This window comes from Equus caballus, chromosome 20 (assembly GCF_041296265.1).
Source record: "Equus caballus isolate H_3958 breed thoroughbred chromosome 20, TB-T2T, whole genome shotgun sequence".
NCBI classification, from domain to species: domain Eukaryota; kingdom Metazoa; phylum Chordata; class Mammalia; order Perissodactyla; family Equidae; genus Equus; species Equus caballus.
The window spans coordinates 26,750,099-26,756,874 of NC_091703.1; the positions used below are offsets into that span (position 1 = coordinate 26,750,099).

The following is a 6,776-nucleotide window of genomic DNA, read 5'->3' on the forward strand; positions in this document are numbered from 1 at the left end:
GAGAGAAGCTCGTGCTTGTTCTAGGTGGTTGTGTGGCTGAAGACTCCAGGGCAGTTCCCCCAAGGTCACCCCTCTTGTAGTTCACACCCTTGTGTAATCTCATCCCCTTGACTGTGGGCTGAACCTCTGACTTGCTTCTACCCAATATAATCTGGCAAAGATGAAGGGCAATCACTTCCATGATAACATTGTTGTATAAGAATCTCTCTTGCCAGCTGGCCCACTCTAGAGTCTCTCTCTCCCCTCCTGGATTTGAAGAAGAAAGCAGTCATGGCGGGAGACCCACATTGCAAGGAGCTGAAGGGGGCCTCTGAGGGCTGAGAACAGCCTGCAGTCATCAGCCAGCAAGAAGTGGGGGCCCTTAGTCCTACAGCTGTAAGGAAATTAATTCTGCCAACAACCTCAGTGAGCTTGGAATTGGATTCTTCCCCAGTGGAGACTCCAGGTGAGAAGACTACAACCTGGCTGACACCTTTGTTACCGAACCTGAAGTGAGTTCACTCACCCATTGTGCAGCAAGCCACTCTCTGACACTGGGTGTGGTGGAAGAAAGTAGGAGTTTTATTTTTGCACAGCGCTGAGCAAGGGGAGAGGGCAGCTAACACTGAAATCCAAAAACTCCCCGAAAAGCTAAAAGGAAGGGTTTTTATTTGGGGTTTTAGGTAGGGGAGGGGGAGCATATGGCCTTGCTGGTCAGAGCTTTCCCACCAGCCTGTCTTTGGCCTTGAGGCTGTTTGCAGAGAGGAGGAAGCCCTGTGACCTTGCTGGTCAACAGCTTTCCCACCAGCCTGTATCTCTTTGCGGGGAGGAGATGATCCAGGTGCTTGTCCTTGACGATGTCTGTCTCCATGGAGGATAGTGGATTCTGGAGCCAGGAAGCCATAGAGTAAGCAGGGAAAGAGTGTTTTGGTTTTAATTCCATATATGCTGGGTTTAATTTGGGGAAATTGATATCAGGGTCAATATCAACTCCCCCCTATTTTATGTCCATCCCTCAATCTTGAGGGATTTGAGACAGTGACCCATCTAGCTACTTCCTGCGGAAATGGGGTGCAGGTTGTTTTATCTCATTGAACCAGTCTTTTAATAAGGCGGTGATGCTGGTGGGCTCCTGAAGGTAGGCCTGTATCATGTAAGTAAGTAACCAGGTATTTAATAAGAAGTTATTCTAGAGAAACAAAAAGAGAAAAACAAGGTTAATGGTTGGAGCAAATTATAAACCAGTTTCTGAGCCCAGGGAGCAGCCAATCAAGATTCCTAGAAGTCAGGGTCGAAGCATCTTTTGCAGTTTGAAATGTCTCCGATAGTGTCATCAGGCACTCAGGTAGCTTTTTGCGTGGCTTACACAGCAGTAGACATGAATCTCTCTTAAGTTTATATTAGGTCTTCCAGCTTCAGTTTGTAAGGCTTTAGGAAAAAGGGCAGATTTAGTTTTCAATGACTCCGAATGAAAATAATGGGAAAAACCCCTGAAAATGTTAGTTCGGAGATTTTTAGCCAGATATTTCAGGAGACAAAGAATTCAAGCTCCAGTCCAGTTAACAGAAGTAAAACAAAAATTTCAAAGACAATTGAAAAAACTAAAATCCAATATTTATAAACATGTATTATAGTTTCTATTGAAATATAATCTTCTTCCCTAAAATCATCCTCAATTTCCCTAGATATAGCCAAATTAAGACTAACTGGTTTGAAAAATAAGTCTAGTTTTAATAAATTTGGCATAATTATTTACATAAGTACAGCAAGAATAGTAATTGATCATATAGGCTCTTTTAAATCTGCTTTGCTGGAACCTGATAAGGAATCTCAGGTTGATCTTTAAAGGCCTCTCAAGGAAAGCCAAGCAAAGGACCTGTTATCACATTCTGCCTGTAGTACCTACAGATTTGGGTGAATTCCTCTCTTCGTGAGGTTTCCCAAAATATTGAGGTTCCTTGTACCTGCCAGAGGGAGTGACATTGTTTGCTCAACCTTACCAGATTTCAGAACCCATAAGCACAGTACCAGGCCAATATTTCCAAGTGGCTTTATTCGAGAATGTCAACCTTCATTCCTCAAAAGCTGTTTTATTATATCCAAGCCCGTATGCTTTTTCAAATATGATGTTCCAGTCAAAGCCTTGGTAACATAACCAGTGTTTCCAATTGTGTCCTGTTAAAAGAAGAACAGATTCTTATTGGACTTATGCAAACAACTATATTGCCATAAGAATAAGAATACTTACTCATCAGGGGTTTTTACGTTTTGGAGGGCTCAGATAGGGAGGAAAAGACAAATACTTCAATTTTGTTTATAAATTGCTGTAAGTCGTAGTTCTTTAAGAGAATAGAGAAAAAGGTTTTCTTAATTCTGAAAAAAAGCAAAACATTAAAAATCAGAAATACCTTAATTAAAAAGTCATAAAAATTATAATCATCCCTATCAGTTTGTTCTGTCCTGTGTAATTGGTTCTTGATCTTAATCTTCTGTCAGCAGTTTGTGAGGTCATCAGTTTCTCTGCTGGAGTTCTGTAATTTTTTACCTAGTTTAGTTTTATAATCTGAACGTCTATTGGAAGCCTGTATTCTAGAGTGTCAGAGTCCTTTCTGTGAATTTCTCTGAAGATGAAACATATTTGCAAAAGCATCAAAGTAAAACAGTCACTGTTTATAAATAACAAAACATTCAAAAAATGGTAATTGACAAAGGATTTGACCATGTCTGTGATGTACAACATTTTGAGACGGTAATCAGGATTATAGCTGACAATCAGAACAGATCAGATAGTTTTTAAAATGCTTATGTTAGTAACATTTATTTACATAATACCATTTAAGAAATTTTATCATTACTTATTTGACAACACTTCTTATGTAACTTAACATACAAAATAAGCCTTATTAGTTTAGCATTCTTTTCTTATAGGAAGAGAGCAAATTTCCCAGGGGCCCTCTGAAAATCCCCAGAGAAACTCTTCCTCCTCTTCCAGGTCAAAAGAAAGCTTTTATTCAAGACTCGAATATTTGTGTGTGGGGGGAATCTTGTCAAAAATATTAAAAGCATTAAAACATTTGTTCAGATAGGAAACAAAGTTCACTGCGAAACCATGTTCAGGTATCTATTCGGAGTGACAACAGAAACAGTCAAGGGGAAAAAGAGTTAAAACAGTAAAAAAAAAAAAAAAGCCTTTTTATAATCTTTTTATCAAGAGCAGATTAAAAATTTAGGAAAATTATCCTTTTAAGAAGGAGGAGACCGAGTTTTAACTTTGTATCAGTTTACTTTTGACATATAAGTTTATTTACTTAATTGGATTTACTTTACTCCTGGCCAACTTGACTATATATAAATCTCTTTAGGGCTTTACTTTTCCAAACCTTTGGTTACTTTTTTACGTTTAGAATTTGTCCCAGTACTTTAGGACAAATTTATCTTTCTCAACTCAAGAAACGAAAATATTTCCATTCTTTATATCCTTTTGCTGAAAGCATATATTTCACTTTCCTTGTATATAGACCTTTTAGAAATATATGTTTTCTTATAGAAAATTTCTCAGCATATAGAAAACGTGTTTATCAATAAACCTAAGCACATTTTTGGTCTCTTTGATATAAGAAACCAAAGGCAGGCAAATATATGCTTAGTAGTTAAGCTTTAACATTTTATCTTATGTGGAAATGACCCAGATGCCCAATAAACTGTTATTATTTAATTTAACTTAGTAAAGCTATAAAATTTAAGTTTCCAAAAAGATTTTGGAAGCTATTTTTTAGGTATGCAGACTATAAAACATAATTATTGTACTTAAAACTCTTACCCTGTTTTAACAATTACTGTTAAAAACTTCATGTGACATTACAGCAGTTAACTATAATCCTCAGTTGTTTTAAGTACATATATCATAATATAATTATGATACATGTAATTATACATATAATTATTGTTAAAAAGTTTTTTCAAAAACTTTTTTTAACGTTTATTTAGTTTACCTGTTCTTAACAATTATATTTAGATCATCTACAAAAACTCCATGAGACATTAAACAAAATTAGCTATTATACTGAGTTATGAGTTTTGCTGATAAATTTTGTAACAGACATGACATGAGCTCATTTGACCAGTAAACTCAGGCCGCATGTCTGCATTATAGCCAATGCTGATAACTTGGAGGACATGTTCATTTTAAATGAAACCAGCAAACTTAAAAAGGCTGTCGTTCATCAAAGGTCATTTTATATCATTTTAAATAACTTTGTATCTTAGAAGTGTTTGCATATTCATTAAAGACTGCATTCCATTATGAGAGATTTTGAATCCTCCTCTGAAACAGGTTCAGAATGGCCGTTACAATTCCAAATTACCTCAAAAGTTTACTTATTTTCACTTGTTTAATTTTAGATCAGGAATTTTGGGGGAGTTGAAGCTCAGGTCAGCTTACTGGGAAGCTCAGCAAGGGAGGAGACAAAAGCAGCAGATTTGGGTTCGGCTGCTGGCATGTTTAATTATTTAATTATTTTCTCTTAAAGAGGCAGTAAAGTATTTCCAATTTTATTTAGAAGCCTCAAAAGATTAAAACAGGCTCCCCATTGTTGCAGCTGGCTTTTCCAATTGCATACATCAGTTTGCGTGAACTGAAATTGGCCTGTTTAAGTATATTAATTTTTACAAAACTTTATCTTAGTTTTACTAACACATGCTTTCAATTATAACTTACACTAGAATTCTATTAACAAGTTTTGGTATTACAATATTGTTCAGCAGAAGCATTCCCAGTTAGACAGAACATTTATTCCCAAAGAAAACATCCAGGCAAAGTTGACATAACCTCTTCATATAATATTAGTTTAAACATTTTAATTTCTATAGTCTTATTAATCTTAGTAGCCTAACTGTTGCCCCAAACAATTGTTGGTCAAGTTTCTCACTCTGATTTCTGCCTCCTGACCTTTTAAATTTTTCAAACTGGCGTAAATAGAACACATTTGTCTGATGTCCTTTAATGTTGGGGAGCCAATGGGGGGGGGGTCCCTTTAGCCCATCCAAGCTTAGGCAGTGTTTCATTAAAACTTTTAACTTCACTTATATCTGTTCCATTTATCCCATTGGGATGAGTCCTGTGACTCTTCCCTTTCTGATGTTTCTTTGTTAACTTAACATTTTTATCAGCATCTGTAAGACTACAAGAAGCTGAGACCCCAAGTTTGATTAAGTTCTTAAGACTAGTCATTATAGTTTCCTCTTAATTTGGTCTTTTCATAAGTACCAATAAAACAGTTGTTTGTCATAAGAGCTCTCTAAAAAGTTTCCCAACTTGAGGATCCATCGTTTGGCCATTTTTTTTTTTTCTCTCCGGAGTCTAAAGAATATTGTGGCCAGGTGGTGTTACAAAACAAAATCATCCCTCTTTAGACATTGCCTTATAGCTATAGGTCGACCATCAGCCAAAGTTTTTCCCAAGGGGCTCTTAGGTGGAATAGATGCAGCATCTCCCATGTTAACGCTTTTAAAAGGACAGACAAACAGACAAACAACAACAAATACCAAACAAGCGTGCATTCCCGAAAACCCTCGGCCACAAACAGAAGCCAAAACAAAGACCAAAACCAAAACCCAAAGTGCTTCCAGTCCCCGCTTAGTCCATGTCGTACACTCGGTGGGCGCCCAACAAATGAAGATCTGCTATGCAGATCTTGCCAATGAGCAAGGACAAGGGACCTCGGTTGTGCACCTCCAGGGGACTTACCAAAATTTGGCCGGTTCCTCGCGGCGACTTCAAAACAAACGGAGCCCAGAGGGCTGCCAAGGCACCCATTATTTCCAGCCGGTCCTGTTGGAAAAGGTTAACACAAAGACAAAAACAAAAAATACCGGCTACTTACGAGAGACTTCTTCCTAAGTCCTAAACCTAGTTTCTTCCACCACCAAAGCAAAAGCGCCGTGGGCCAACGACATCTGGTTAGCAGCCAGTCACTTGGGGCTGTCCCTGAGACAAGGGGCTCAGGCAGCTACAGGACAGCTTCCAAAGAGGCCTTTAGCCAGAGGCTGGTGTGCCCCAGGTGAGCCGTCCACCTGGGACATTGTCCCATCTGGGTTGCCAAATTGTTACCGAACCTGAAATAAGTTCACTCACCCATTGCGCAACAAGCCAATCTCTGACACTGGGTGTGGTGGAAGAAAGTAGGAGTTTTATTTTTGCACAGCACTGAGCAAGGGGAGAGGGCAGCTAACGCTGAAATCCAAAAACTCCCCGAAAAGCTAACAGGAAGGGTTTTTATTTGGGGTTTTAGGTAGGGGAGGGGGAGCATATGGCCTTGCTGGTCAGAGCTTTCCCACCAGCCTGTCTTTGGCCTTGAGACTGTTTGCAGAGAGGAGGAAGCCCTGTGACCTTGCTGGTCAACAGCTTTCCCACCAGCCTGTATCTCTTTGCGGGGAGGAGATGATCCAGGTGCTTGTCCTTGACGATGTCTGTCTCCATGGAGGATAGTGGATTCTGGAGCCAGGAAGCCATAGAGTAAGCAGGGAAAGAGTGTTTTGGTTTTAACCCCATATATGCTGGGTTTAATGTGGGAAAACTGATATCAGGGTCGATATCACCTTGATTGCCACCCTGTGAAACCCTGAGAAGGGGATCAAGGTCAACAATGCCTGGATTTATGACCCACAGAAACTGTGAAATAATACATGTGTACTGTTTTAAACTACCAAGTGTGTTTTCATTTCTTACACAGCAATACACAGCTAATACATAAGGAAGGAAAAAGAGACAAGGAGTCAATAAGGAAGATACCGAAGAG

The 6,776-nt window shown here is 38.8% G+C and overlaps 1 long non-coding RNA gene across 5 annotated transcripts; it reads right to left on the reverse strand.

The window, feature by feature from the left end:
* Positions 1–538: 538 nt before the first annotated feature.
* On the reverse strand, positions 539–6,558 carry LOC138919436 (uncharacterized). 5 transcript variants are annotated; one of them, XR_011429598.1, is made up of 3 exons: positions 6,113–6,558; positions 5,726–5,809; positions 539–2,352 (listed from the first exon to the last, which is right to left on the reverse strand). It is a non-coding gene; the product is annotated as an uncharacterized lncRNA (long non-coding RNA). The 5 variants fall into 5 exon arrangements; XR_011429601.1 differs by having other exon boundaries at positions 539–2,154; positions 6,113–6,549; XR_011429599.1 differs by lacking the exon at positions 5,726–5,809 and having other exon boundaries at positions 5,862–6,558.
* Between the last annotated feature and the right edge of the window lie 218 nt (positions 6,559–6,776).